General features: G+C 46.1%; 1 protein-coding gene and 1 long non-coding RNA gene across 2 annotated transcripts in view; both read right to left on the bottom strand.

Moving 5' to 3' along the window:
- The window catches only part of LOC128843516 (scavenger receptor cysteine-rich type 1 protein M130-like), a 183,027-nt gene that overhangs the window by 99,969 nt on the left and 69,167 nt on the right, over window positions 1-13,891 (bottom strand). The window lies entirely within an intron of this gene.
- Window positions 10,210-11,399, bottom strand: LOC128843551 (uncharacterized). Its single transcript, XR_008446290.1, has 3 exons — window positions 11,323-11,399; window positions 10,845-10,935; window positions 10,210-10,279 (listed from the first exon to the last, which is right to left on the bottom strand). It is a non-coding gene; the product is annotated as an uncharacterized LOC128843551 (long non-coding RNA).

The following is a 13,891-nucleotide window of genomic DNA, read 5'->3' on the forward strand; positions in this document are numbered from 1 at the left end:
TATTTAATCAATGGGGCCTTGGTTCATGAACATTACAGCAGCCCTCATTCATACCAGTAGCTGGACATTAGAACCAAGAATTGTACATGGCTCATTGACATGGCAGTACAGACCACTATGAAAGGGCATTCCCAGCAGAGGACCCAATATATGGAATTGGCTTCCCTGCTGTTCCTATAGACCCAATCTCTTAACTTCAGGTCATGTGGTAAGATCCTTCTATTTTCACAGGCAAAAGCATGATGTGGAAACTGTGGCATGTATACAGCTCATTGTATGTGTATGGGAAGGGGAAAGGGAGAAAAGTGGAGCTCATTTTTTTCCCACACTGATCAAGGAATAATGCAGTTTTTAGTAATTTTCTACATGTCCCACAGGACCTTACAATCTCAGATTGGTACATTTTTAAAATACATAAATTAAAATGAGTCCAGCAGGGACCTAAGATCATCCCTAACGTGCAGACAGTTACATTATTTTCCAAAAAAAAACTTTCACTGCTCACACTGCAGCCTATCTGGCAAAACTAAACACCAGGGAGTTCATACTGACGGTCACCATGTAACTTCTGAACGCCTCACAGGACTTATTATTTCAAAGCATGGTCTCTCTAATAATGTTCTGTGTGATTTATCTCCCAAAATCCCACAGCTCTGAGATCCCAGGTGTATATCTTCTCCCAGGTGGACAAATGATGAAATATTCATCCTTGTGTGTTCCAGGCTCCCAAGTATGATCGCTGCAGTACATACATAGTACTATACTTTTTGCTGTGTTTCCCATTAGATCTCACAATCTAAACAACATTGGGCTTTATTTGGATGTGCATGGAAGCATCTAAAAAGTATCTAGGTATTGCAGGGGGTGGGGTGGGTGACTCACTAGGTGCACTCTTCCCTCTGAGTCATCACTGACCCTGATATGGTGCTAACATTCATCTTGGGATGGTTTCATTCTTCTGGAGAGAGTGGTGGGGTGACTCTGTAACAGGAAATTTTCTAAATCAGTATCCCACCAGTCCTGCAGCTTGCGGCAAATGGGTTCTGCACTGGTGCTCTTTCTTGGAAAAGATGTAAACTGAGGTATTGAGCAATTGTGGACCCCAGTTCTGATTCAGGAATGACCATTTTATGGCCCTTAGCACATTTATGAAAGTACATTTATGTGAAACGCAGAGGCCTGATGATGTGCCAGCTCAGATTATTACAATATGCCTTCCTAAACCTCCCCCTGTGGTTTCAGTTCTTTACTCTCTGGTGTGTAACATTACTGTGCACTATGAACCTTATTCTGCACTCCTGGAGGTAATGGGAACATGGCCACTGACTTTTTCAAGGCCCCAATTCACTTACATACTGGATAACACCAATTTCAGTCACTTCCATGGGGGTGACTCCCTGGTTTAGTCCCATAGGCTTTGGGAAAGAAACTGCAGGGATCAACAAACCAGGGACTGAAGCCAGCACAATAGTAGTTACTAGGGTTGCCACCTCTGAGGAGGAAAAAACTGGGACTTCCGAAATATTTAATCTGGGACAGCTATCTCAAAAAAGGGACGGTCCTGGGAAAACCTGGAGAAATAACCACACTGGTAACCACATACTCTTGGAGAACAGGGAGTGTAAAATGGGGTCTAGCAGGGGCTGTCCCTCCCCACAAGCAGGCCCAGAAGTGTGCAGAGGAGACCACCCCACTGTTGATAGTAAAAGCCACATGGCCTGCCCCTTCTCCCAGCTGTGTGGCCTTTGGAAAAGAAACTGCATGGAAGTGTCAGCCAGAGACTGCAGCTAGTCCAGCAGCTGTAGAAAGCAGCTCAAGCACAGAATTATGGACACTGATGACATCATCAGGCTGCTTTCTGCAGTTTTCACTCTGAACATTCTCTCTCCTTTGCTGATTTGCTCCAATCCTTTCTCCTTTCTTTTGTCTGGGTGTCTAGCTTATCCCCTCCTAACAGAATCCCATTGAAAGGACTTCAGTGAAAAACAAAAATGGAATTAACTTGACATGTTCTGCCATTGCAATCTATTTAGATTGTAAACTCTTTGGGACAGGGACTGTTTCTTATGCCATGTTTGTCCAATGCCTAGCATAGTGGGACTCTGTTCTCATTTGTCCAGTAGGCACTACTGTGATTTCTCCTGTATTAGGGTGTGGAATAGTCTCCCAAGGGAAGAAGTGTGTTATGTTCTACAGCGTACAAACAGAGAAATTAGATAAATAGCAAAAAATACTCTTCCTGGAAAGGTGCAATGTAAAACTACTTTATTTCTTAGGCAGGTCTTCACTACGGGGGGGGGGGGGGGGGGGTCGATTTAAGATACGCAAATTCAGCTACGTGAATAGTGTAGCTGAATTTGACATATCGCAGCCGACTTACCCCGCTGTAAGGACGGCAGCAAAATCGACCTCCGCGGCTTCCCATCGACGGCGCTTACTCCCACCTCTGCTGGTGGAGTAAGAGCGTCGATTCAGGGATCGATTGTCGCGTCCCGACGAGACTCGATAATTCAATCTCCGAGAGGTCGATTTCTACCCGCCGATTCAAGCGGGTAGTGTAGACCTAGCCTTAGAATTCAGAACACACAAGAACCCCAAACCAGAAAGAAAAACCAGACTGCTCTCTAAAACAGAGAGGCACAACTCACACCACCTTACTCTAACTGGCTGGTTGCTAACTGACTCTGCTAGCCTCAGATAGCACAATTCCCTGCAGAACCCCCTCAGTGGAACTGCTCAGGGTAATAATAAGCAGTATATTAAGCAGTATGTGTTGGCCAAGCCAATCCAGTTTTAAGCAATGCACTTTCTCCTCATATAGTTAACCATTGGTTCAGGGTGATTAGTGATCATATTCTTCAATTAAAATATGATAAATATAAGCCTTGTACAAATTTTAGTTCACATTCATAATTATGTATTAAATTACACATTGTTTTGTTTTCCACCATTAAAGTATGAAAAATGCCTTAAAACACATCTTTTATTGGGAAAATAGGATTTTTTCTTCCTTTGTTAATTAAAAATAAGGGTTAAAAGATTTTTATGAAAATCAAAAGAAAAAAAGTATCAACTCAGGCTGGGATCTAATATGACACATTTCAGAACCAGTGACACAAGATGTGTGAGAAAGGGGACCTGACATCGCCTCTTTAACACTACTCACTACTACAGCTCTATGGGCTTGTCTCTGTTAAGGAATCTTGCAGGCTTAAAAACAACTTTGAGGAGCTGAGTTAGCTGACATGGTGATAATGATCATGACTGACTAACCAGCATATATGCAGTGTTGGTGTAACCCTGTCGGTCCCAGGATATTAGAGACAAGGTGAGTGAGGAAATATCTTTTATTGGACCAACTCCTGTTGCTGAGAGAGACAAGCTTTCAAGCTTTCACAGCGCTCTTCTTCAGACACAAGTGTGTCTCTCTCACCAACAGAAGTTGGTCCAATAAAAAATATTACCTCACCCACCTTATCTCTCTGATAACCAGTGTGTAGATCAAGGCAACCCTTATTCAGCATTATGTCAACTAATCACAGGGGTGGTGAGTTGTATGGGCCTGTGGTGCCCAGGCTCCAGGAATATTCAGGGCCCGGGGGCCCAGCTCCACCAGTGTTCAGAGCCAGATCTCTACCCCAGGCCACACTTCCCACGCCCGTGCGCCTCCCCCAGGCCCCAGAAGGTCCCTGCCTCAAGCGGGCAGGTGCCTCAAGCAGGCAGCTGCCTGCCGCTCCATGCTGCACTCCCTCGCTGCCAGCCGCTGCTGCCTACAACACAAGAGGGGCGCTGGCAGCAGGCTGAGGCGGCTGCTGCACCTGCGGAGGGAGGAGGGGAGGAGGCGCACACATGATTGGCAGCTATCCCCTCCCTCGGCACCCATCGGGAGGCAATGGCAAGGGGGCTTCTGGGAGACAGAGTCTGGACCTTACTCGAGCAGCTGTTGGGGCTTGGGTGAATGTCTGACCATGTGATCGCCCCCCCCCAACTTGCAGCCACCACTTCTGCCCCACGCTGGGCAAGGGGCAGCCCCATTCCCCATGAGGCTATGATGAGGGGCAGCAGGCTGCAGCAGTGGAGGAGGCTGTGATGTTGCACTCCATATTTTTATAAAAATATGTTTATAAGTGTGGATATGATGTAACTGGAATATGCTTTATGCAAAAGGTCTCTTGTAAGGTATCATTACAAAGCTTATAATCTTAAATTAAAGGAGATATCCTGTCTCCTAGAACTGGAAGGAACCTTGAAAGGTCATGGAGTACAGCCCCCTGCCTTCACTAGTGGGTCAAAGTACTGATTTTTTTGCCCCAGACCCCCCCTCAAGGATTGAACTAACAACCCTGGGTTTATCAGGCCAGTACTCAAACCACTGAGCTATCCCTCCCCCTACTGAGTGTGGTCATCATCCTATTTATATGAATGTATCATTCTTTTATCTGAAACTAGGAATATGAAATATACCTCTGAGGTTCTATTGTAATTATGCAAAGTGTGGGACATTAATGGTGGTTTGGAATCTTGATGTCTCCCGTTAACAGGACAATTGGTTGGAAATGGCTCTGTTTACTTGTAAGACTTCCTGTACATGTGTGCCAGCAGGTAGGTAATGAAGTCTCACAGGACATGTGATCATGTCACCTGAACTGGAATCCATCTTTAACCTGGTGCTTTTCCTTTTAGAAGGAGGAGTGTGAACCAAGAGAGAGACAAAGGATTCCTGCCTTGTGCCAAAGCTACTAAAGGGGGTGGAACAGAACAAAGAGGGCTGTAGTCATGAGAAATCCCCTTTGTTAGCATCTGAGCTGGAACTCTCACATCCCAGCCCCACCCAAGGGCCTGCACCCCCAGCCAGAGCCCTCGTCTCCCCCACACCTCCACATTGTGCAATATAGGGAAACTGTTAAACGCTTACTGTTTCCGGTCCATTTTTACATTATTTTAAAATATATATATCAGCTTACAAGGCATGTGTGTGTGTGTGTAGCTGGGGAAACTTGGACCCATTCTGGGCACCACCAAAAATTATACAAACCTGCCTCCTGTGACTACTCATGTTTAAAACTAGGGTTTGTCATGACTAACTGACATGATCCTTCACATGATTTGTTTGTGAATACATACCATTGTGGACTCCATCACCTATGGCAATGACTCCCCTTGGTGTGTTAGCACCTTTTGTTCCCTGTAGTGTTCTGGCTCCCAACAATGTTTCCCTGGCTGACACAAAAGCAACTGAGAGAGACGCCACTGCGTAAGGACATGCATATAAAACTTGACAGATCCTTGTTGGATTTCTACTAGAACTCACCTAGAGCCCCTTCCTTTCCCTGGTGACTGGGAAGGGTGAGGGGTTCTTCAGCAGAGGGCTAGCTCCATGTTTGCTCTGGAGAGCTGTGCAGTGAGAACCTTCCCCTCACCACTAGCTCTCCTAACCCTTCATGTAGACAGCAATCACTGATGAAGCCGTGGGATCCAGAAGGGATAACATGGAAGATCATCTCCTGCCTCTCCTGGTGAGAGAGGTTTCTAAAGCTCTGCCAGTTTGGTTGGCGATTTCTAGTTTAAGTTGGTGGGTAGCTGGTGCCAAGGTAAATTGTGCCTCCTGCAGGCATCCAGACCATCCCTTGATATCTGTTTGTCCCAGTGATATCATAGAGGTGTCACATCGCTGCCTTCTCCTTGTTGTGACTCTTAGTAAGGAATGAAATGACATTTTCCAACCCATTGAATTTTTCACCTTGGTTCATTTTTTATTAGGGTCACAATTTCAAATTCACTAAACACATTTTCATTCCTTTTTCCAAATGATCTTGGTCTCTATGGACAGAAGTCAATAACTTGACAAGCGTCCAGTGAAGAGAAAGGAAGCATCCTGAGAATAGCTGTGACATTACTATGGGTGTGACCATCAAAGCATGAGGCTGTGTAGCAGAGCTCCAAGCCCAGACCCCACTGTGAAGTCAGCTGGGATCCCGGACAGGGATGTGTCTTGCAGCACTTCCTAATCAATCAATGCTACACCCCCAGCCCCATACTGGCCTGCCCCCATCCTAGCAATCAATGATACAGCCCCAGGCCCACATCATTCCAATGACCCTCATTTCACCTAGGAGCCTCCTGCAGCCTCAGGGGGTCTTCGCCTCCTCTGACCTTTACCAGTGCTGCAGGGAGGAGAAGCAGGGAGCAGGCTGACCCATTGCTCACAGTAGAAGAGAGTAGGATAACCCTGAGCTGCTCTTTCTGCTCAATACTGCCCTCTCCCCTTCGATAAGGATGGTGTCAATTGCTCCCTCCCCCACTTCTACCCCAAAACAGCTCTGGCCCCTGATGGGAGGGGGGACAACTCTGTCTGACACCTGCAGCAGCCCTGGTTGGCTTCTATTCCCCAGGAGGTGGGCAAATGGGGAAGGCAGCCAATCAGAGGGATTTCCCCTGCACAGGATTTGAAATTCATGAGAGCTGGAACCCAGCTCCAGCTGGGGCCAAAATTGTGTCACTGGCCATGAAATCCCAGGTGTTCGCTGCTATGCTAGGAGCGCTGCAGTGGTGGAGCAGCAACCCCTGCTACAGATCCCAGGATGTTGTGATTGAGGGCAGCAGCACCTACAGGAGGAGCAGGACACATCTCCCTCCAGGACTGAAGTGATGCGAGTCCAAGGGGGTGAGGGCAATGCTATTGCATAGGCTCCAAGGGAGATGGGGCCCAAGAAGGAGAGAAGAGAGAGATAGACCAATAGCTAAACGTGCTGCATGACAATAACTACCAACGAATATTAGATGTGGCTGCATTTCCCTTTCTGACATGGTGCCATGGGCAGGAAAAGGCTATTGGAGTAAAATGCTGCTGGAACGGAATCCGCTTGCTGTTTGGTGGAGGCCGAGCAGAGGCTCTTGCTGATGTGACCATTCCGGGTGGTCCCTGGACGCCAGATAGAGCTTGGATGCAGTGATCTCTGCTCTATATGTCTCTGGTTTTCCCATCAGTTTCTGCACTATGTGAACTGTCATTTAAAAAAAAAAAAAGTTTCTTGCCCCTGTAGCAGTTAAGGAAACCTTCCAAATGTGGCACCTTGTAGTGATCTGTGCCTGGGTCCATACAGACAGCTTGAATCAATCACTCTCAGATGGGGTCTGTGCCTGAATAAGGCATTAAATCTGAACCTGGTGACTACAGAAATTTCTCCACAGTTAACAATGGCACCTCTGATCAATGCAGCAGAAACGTCCAGCCTATTGGAGTTGTGGGGAAAGTCCTCACTGGTACCAAATTATAAAGAAGAGGCAAAGCAGAGACCAGGTGTGCATCTCCAATAATGAGAAGATTTACTGACGAGAACTAATACATATTCAGGATATGGACCTGCAGAAAAGCTTCATGGAAGGAAGCATCAGGCCTAAGTTCAGGTAAAAATGACACACGTTGTCATGGACCCCTGTGATTAGAAGAGAGAAGAGGTCTATAAAATCATGACTGTTGTGGAGAAAGTAAATAAGGAAGTGTTATTTACTCCTTCTCATAGCACAAGAACTAGGGATCACCAGATGAAATTAATAGGCAGTAGTTATAAAACAAACAAAAGGAAGTATTTTTTCACACAACACAGTCAAGCTGTGGAACTCCTTGCCAGAGGATGTTGTGAAGGCCAAGACTATATCAGGGTTCAAAAAAGGAATTAGATAAGTTCATGGAGGATAGGTCCATCAGTGCCTATTAGCCAGGATGGGCAGGTATGATGTCCCTAACATCTGTTTGCCAGAAGATAGGAATAGGTGACAGGGGATGGATCACCTGATGATTACCTATTCTCTTCATTCCCTCTGGGGCACCTGGCATTGGCCAGTGTCGGAAAACAGGATACTGGTCTAGATGGACATCTGGTCTGACCCAGTATGGCCATTCTTATGTTCTTAATCTCTTGACCTCTGGGTTAGGGGCCCAGCTCACTTCTGCTGCACAGCTATATTGAGGGCAGCATTGTGAAGCTGGACCAAGGAATCCAGCTGTTGGATAAATCTGTAGCTCCAGCAGCCCAGCCCTGCAAGTAGCAGCCAACATGGTGTAAGAATGCTGCATTTCCAGGAATTGAACCAGGGCCTCACATATCAGGTGATATGTTTCCCACTGAACCAATACTCCAGCCCCAAGAATGACGTCAGTATGAGCCAGCTTTCTCTTCAGAAAGCATTTCACTGATTCACTGGCTAGAAATGGGATTTCCATGAGTCCCAGCTCCCTGTGAAATGGCCAGGTCGCTACCTGGAAGAGGCAGGCTTTAAAGGGCTGATTAGAAAAGCACTGCATTTTGGAAGATGCTAGCGCTTATGTAATACTCTTCAGCCATTTTCCATCAGTCTGATTTTATGCACTTGGGCTCCAATGCTGCAGAGGGCAGAGCTCTTCCTGGGAACTGCTGAGTGCCCACAACTCCCATCAATTTTGGGAACTTGGCATCTGGCAGGATTGGGCTCTTACATGAAAACAACCTTGTCTCCTTACTCTTTGATCAGGCTGGTGGAGACTAGATAACCCTAACCTACAGGAACTTCTATCAACCTCTTTACCCCACCTCTGTGCATCTACTCAGTGCAGCTCCCCATTTACCTCACCTTTCTTCTTGCTCTCCACTCACCACCTTCTCCTTGTATCTGCTCAGTGTCTCCAGCTCTCACTTACCTTTCCAGGCTATTCAATGCTTTCAGGGGCAGCTTCATTGCAGAGTGACTTGTATTCTGCAACAGCATGTTCGTCTGGAAGAGATGGGAACATTCCCATTGCAGTAAGAAGTCACTCCATCTCTGATGCCCGTCACACAAACCTCCCCTCCTTGTGGAGTATCCCTAATCCATAGAAGCTCAGAATGGATCTCTTTGAAATCTTCCCAGTTCTAGTCCATCACCTATTCCACATTCAGCACATATGGCCTGAGCCAAAGCTCATTGAAGAAAACAGGTGTCTCTCCATTGACTTGAGTAGGTTTGGCTCAAACCCCTATTGAGTTCCAAGGCCCTCATCAGCCTCCCAATTGTAATGGCCCTCCATCAGCTTTAATAAATGCAGTGACACTTCCCCCCACTTGGTGTGTGGTCTAAACAAAGCCCTCCTACCTGTTTCATAGTAATCGTAGATCAGCACTGAAGCTGGTTTGATGTTGGACACAGGAAGGTCTTGTTCAACAGAGAAGGAGAAACTGATAGTCTTCCGTGAGACCTGGGAATGTGAGGGACAGAGATGGGCATCAGCTTTTGTTCATAGAACGCTGACTCCTCTGTAAAGGGTCAACCCCAGGGACTGCTAAGCTGTGGTGGGTTCCCAACACACACATCTCCTGTGTGCATGATGCACTCCAGCCCTGGCATCCATTATTTACCTGCCTGTATCTGTCATTTTAGAAACAGTCTTCGAGAGTTTTTTAAAAATGTTATTGGTTCCAATTTTCCTCTCCTTCTTGTATTGCTGTGATCCTCAGTCATCATGAGTCCCAATACACAGGGCTCAGAGGAAGCAAAAACAACTTCTAAATCCCTAATGGTCATGACATTGAAGTCTAAAGTCTTGCAGTCCCTCCAAGCATAGAAGTGACAGTGTGCATCCCATGGAGAAGCTGGGAATCTCCCCTTTCCACTGGTGTAAAAGCTCCCATTGCTAGTCCTGCAGGGTCTCAAGGGAATCAACTTTAAAGATGCAACATTTTTTTCTGACTAGAAAAGCTGCTTCTGTGGCAGGACTGTGTTCTGCTAGCTCCAGTCCTGAGGCAGGTGCAGTTTGATTGGAGGGAAGGTGGAAATTCTCTATGTGGCAGGTGTGAGGAGGAGAAGGAGCATCAACATTTCCAGACCAGATAAAATTAGTGCTCCATCTAGTGCAGTATCCGGTCTGTGCTGGTGGCCAGCACTGGCTGCTTTAGAGGAACCCCCCTAGTGGAGTTGTGTGCACACTAGGGAGGTTGCTCCCTGGCCCCCAGCAGTCAGTGTCTGAAAGGAGGAAACATTTTGTGTGTGTTTTATTTTGAATAAAAGAACAGGAGGCTGCTGGAAGCTGCTGAGGGATTTGGAATGTTAGAATAGTTTCAGGGTAGATGGATTAATGGGCAAAGGTGCATGATCAATGCAGTTTATCACACATATGTGGAGTGGCTATGCATGTATCTTCTATGCAAAATTAAAACCTGCTAAACCCAAACCAAAGAATTGATTTTCCAGAACTCTCACTCTCCAGATAGAAGAGGACGTGGTTTTGCTTGGTTTCTATCAGCATCACTTTCTGATCCTCACGAAGCTTTAGATCAGGAAATGTGGGAAACATTAAAATATTAATAATCACCGAAAGCAAGACACCCCAGAATCTGCAGTAAATGACTGAGCCAAAGTGTTATCTAATGGATAGCATGGGTCAATAAAAATAATCACTTGATAGAGACCCAAGTGTGTAGTGGCTTTGTCAGGAAATGCACATACCTGAACAGTTATACAGGAGACAGTCAGTTTGGAATTCCAGTTGGTTAATCTAATCCAGTGATCCTCAACCTTGTCCATATTAGGACACCTCCCTCCCCTGAATCTCACTCCCATTTAACTAGGCTCTATCTGCGAACTCCGTCCAGTTTAGCAATCTAGGAAACAGGGTAGTTGTGACACCCTGACCCCTGCTCAGGACTCCTGGAGGGTGTGACCCCCAGGCTGAGAATACACAATCTATTCAAGTGCTACAGACACATTAAAATCCCTCAGAAAGTGTTTTCTCAGTGCTAACCAGGCCCCCTTTTTTATCCAGTCCATGTTGTAATATTCTGTAACCCCCTCTTCCCCTGAGGTGGCTTATTCATGTCACTGCCATTCCTTACCTTTTGCAGGGATGAACTGACAGGTTCGAAGCCAGAGAGCATCTTGACGTCGATAATGGCCATGTTGGAGATATTGCGTTTCCCGGCATAACTGAAATGGGAGGGACTGGGTCACTCTGGACCATGAATGTGGAGGAAACACAATGATACCTTTGGCTCCAGAGCACACACAGCCTGCAAAGGCCTTTTTGAATTGCATGTAATTGCTGATCATTTATTAACATGGAAGAGGTGCGGAAATGACCAATGATAGATGTCCAAGAAGGGGACAAGTATCCCCAGGGAGGGACAGTTGTCTGGAAAGAGGGGGTATCCCTGGGGTTTGGGGTAAGTGTCTAGCAGGCCAAGGCGATTAGAACCCTCAGGTATTTTACACAGACTATCTAATAGCACTTTAATATTTGTAATCTGTTCTTTCAAATGCCATCCCGTCTTAACCAGCCAGTTCTTGTCATCCAGGCAACTGAAGGGAGGTTACCTGGCTGAGAGGATGATGTCAAACTTTGCCCGGAAACTGTCTGCGCAGGAAGCATTTGCCGTCTGCACTGAGAGAGAACCCAGAAGTCTTATTGGGAAGAAGGATGTTGTATCTCAGGGTTGTCTGGAACAGATGAAAAATGGTAATGAAAATTAGAAATCAGTCTGAGCTATTGACCCACCTGTAGTGGTGTCTCGCAACCCCTTTTTTGCTCCATGCCTGGAGAAATCCTGACTGAATGCACCAATTCCCCAAGGGTAACATTTAGTGACTGGAGAACTACTTCAGCAAACCACCAAACTGCCAAGCTTTCCATCAGTAACATTAAAAGCCTTCCCTTCCCCACAACCGAGGTTCCATCCAGCTGAACAATGTAAGGAATAAGTGTGCCACCAAGTGGCCAGACAGAAGTGTGGGGAAAAAACATGTTAATCCCCATTAGCCTTTTGATCTGCCTAGGGATTTATAGGGTTCTCATCCAATGTATCTGCATCTTATAAACTCTGTGAAGTAGGGAAATGCTATCACTGTGACCGAGTAGGATATGTATGGATCAGATTATGAATTCTATTGTACACTATGTGTTGAACTCTAGTCTGGACTCGTGCAAGGGTAGCCTGTTGTATTGCATTCCAGACAGCTGCCCTAGCTCCTTTCTGAAGACCCATCATCAGAGTCATCTGGAGCTACTGATTCTGAATGACTGAACTATTGGTCCAACCCCGGGGAACAATGGTCTCTACACTGGGCCCACAAGGGTAGGGGGCAAGCATAACTGGGGGATCTGGAGCATCTCAGTTCGAGCACATGGCTCAGAGTCATGGCCCTATTTAAGAGCAAGATTCTGCTCTGTGCAGGGGCCCATCCACTGCAACATGTAAGAAGGGCTTGAAAGAGAGAAGGCAGGAGAGAGTTTCAGGCTAAGCAGAGTCTGACAAATCAGGGACTTACAGAAGGGATGAGATCACACTCAGGACAGTGCATCTCAGGGCTTCTGTTATTCTCAAAGATCTGTCATTCTTGAATGCTTTAAAAGTAAAGCCACGATGGTTAAGAAACATCTTTGCTAAGTCTGTGTTCCTTACTTTCCTGCCAGAGTCCCAGTAGAAGCCCAGAGACCCTTAGCCTAGTTGGGACTCTGATGGAGAATGAGTAAGCAACTGGGAGGCTTGAGAGGTTTCAGGATCCAGGGCAGCTGGATGGCAGCACCCCATATCCCAACAGATCTGAGCTTCTGAGTGTGCTGGGGAGTCTCAGAGCTAGAAACAGTGACTATACTCTACCCAGATCCAATTGACTTGGATTGGGCCCTCTCACAACAATGATTGGGCCCACTCACAACAGACTGATGCCTATACGGAGGGTACTGCACCAGGTTGTAACAATACCCATTTTACAGACAGGAACTAAGGCACATAGAGATTAAGTGATTTGCCCAAAGTCACATAGGCAGCTTTGCCAAAGCCAGAAATTCAACCCAGATCCCCTGAGTCCAGTGCATTGATCAGATCACCATTCTTCCTCTCATTGATTGTGTTGTCTGGAGATGGCAAAGTAGGGTTCAAAGTTTGTTCACCTTTAGTATGATGTTTGTCTAGGAGGATCCTTTCACCATGACTAGCACACTATATGGGTTAAGATTCAAGGTGCAGCCACTCAGCAGGAACAAAAGGGGCAGTGCTATTCCAAATGGCTTCTATTGTTAACCTCTTGGCAGCTGCTATTTTAATGGATGAAATGTTTCTAAAGAGAGGTGCACAGAGTTTTGGCCTCTCAGAGTTAGCCATTATAAACTATAGCAGCTCTTTGGGTTTTTTGACCTCATAATGCTTGTGTTCCCAGTTCTGGCTGCATCATATGACATTTTCCCCACCCAGTCAATGCTGCACTGCTTCACTAGAGCTTTTCCTGTGGAGCCTTGTTGCAGTGATTTACTCAAGGTCACTCTGTGAGTCAGTGGAAGAGACCGGAAGAGGACCCACGTCTTCTCCCTCCCATTCCTGTGTTGCAGTCCGAAGACCACAGGTTAAGGACTGAATTCTGATGTGTTTTCTGCCAGGGAGTTGGGTTCCTCTGGGAGGATGCAAATCAAAAAGCCCAGAGTGAAGCATGTGAGAGCTAGGGACAAGACATGGTCAGTAGAAGGGAACTGGCTCTGGGATAGACTGCCAGAGGAGATCAGGTGAATACAGAGCCTGACTATCTTTAGGAAATCCTGCAAAACCTTCCTCTTTGGAAAGAAAAAAATCTTTCCACCATAGCAACAGTGAGACTCACAACACTGATGGTGCTCATCTATCAAACATCTACCAAACAAATGCCTGCAAAAAAAAAAAAAAAAATCTCTGAAAACATCTAACAAGTTTACCTATCCAACCACTCAAACTAAAACATCCCAGGCAGATTTTTACCCCAAATAGGAAGATTGCTATTGATTTAACATGGAAGCAGTTAGATAATACAAAGATGGGCAGTAGTATAAAGCCCTATGACTGACAGATAGACAAACTATACTCCTTCAACTGGAACTCAAGTTTTACAAATAAAGAGGAGGATGTTTTGTGTGACA

The sequence above is a fragment of the Malaclemys terrapin genome, chromosome 1 (genome assembly GCF_027887155.1).
Source record: "Malaclemys terrapin pileata isolate rMalTer1 chromosome 1, rMalTer1.hap1, whole genome shotgun sequence".
NCBI classification, from domain to species: domain Eukaryota; kingdom Metazoa; phylum Chordata; order Testudines; family Emydidae; genus Malaclemys; species Malaclemys terrapin.